Genomic DNA, 953 nt, shown 5'->3' on the forward strand with positions numbered 1-953 from the left:
GGATCACACCCATCAGCACTCAGGGATTACTGCTGGCTCCGCACTCAGAAATTGCCCTTGACAGGCTCAGGGTACCATATGGGATGCCGGGATTTGAACCACCATTCATCCTGGATTGGCTGCTTATAAGGCAAATGTCCTACCTCTGTGCTATCTCTCTGACTCCTTGGGAATAATTTCTGAGTAGAGAGCTAGAAAAAACCTGGTGCTATTATTATTATTATTATTATTTTTTTTTTTTTAATAAAACTACTTTGTGCAACCCACATATTCTCTTTTTTTTTTTTTTAAGGGGAGAGCGTGAATGCAGTCCCCCACTACCACAAATTATGCAGTCGAGTTTCCCACATTTGGGAAAGTCGCAGGGGTCAGCACATTCAGAGTGCAATGGATAAGCCTCGCCCTGGGGAAACCACCTTCGTGATCATGGTATCTCCCCTGCCAGGTAAGTAATATTCTTTTGTTTGTTTGTTTGTTTGTTTTTGGGCCACACCCGGCGATGCTCAGGGGTTACTCCTGGCTGTCTGCTCAGAAATAGCTCCTGGCAGGCACAGGGGACCATATGGGACACCGGGATTTGAACCAACCACCTTTGGTCCTAGATCAGCTGCTTGCAAGGCAAACGCCTCTGTGCTATGTCTCTGGGCCCCATCCCACATATTCTTAATTTTTTTTCATCCAGGGGAAACACCTAGAAGTGAAAAAGAAAAGCTTTATATGCTTCAAAATTTTTCACTCAGAGTTAAACAGTGCTTTAGTGGCTGTAATACATGGCTGGGAAGAGAGGGCTAGTATTGGGAGCTTTACTCCTATCACTCACTGAAGACATTATGTTTTTAAATTCTACCCAATTTGACAGGAAACTCATTTACATGCATGCATTGCACTTGTACACTAGGGTCATTCCAAGTCAAAGGATATAGATTTTACATGTTCTGTAATTGATACACTCA

General features: G+C 43.2%; 1 non-coding gene across 1 annotated transcript; it reads right to left on the reverse strand.

Moving 5' to 3' along the window:
• Positions 1-289: 289 nt before the first annotated feature.
• LOC126009805 (U1 spliceosomal RNA) lies at positions 290-453 on the reverse strand. The gene has a single exon (XR_007496004.1). It is a non-coding gene; the product is annotated as a U1 spliceosomal RNA (small nuclear RNA).
• Positions 454-953: the final 500 nt, after the last annotated feature.

This window comes from Suncus etruscus, chromosome 5 (assembly GCF_024139225.1).
Source record: "Suncus etruscus isolate mSunEtr1 chromosome 5, mSunEtr1.pri.cur, whole genome shotgun sequence".
NCBI lineage: Eukaryota > Metazoa > Chordata > Mammalia > Eulipotyphla > Soricidae > Suncus > Suncus etruscus.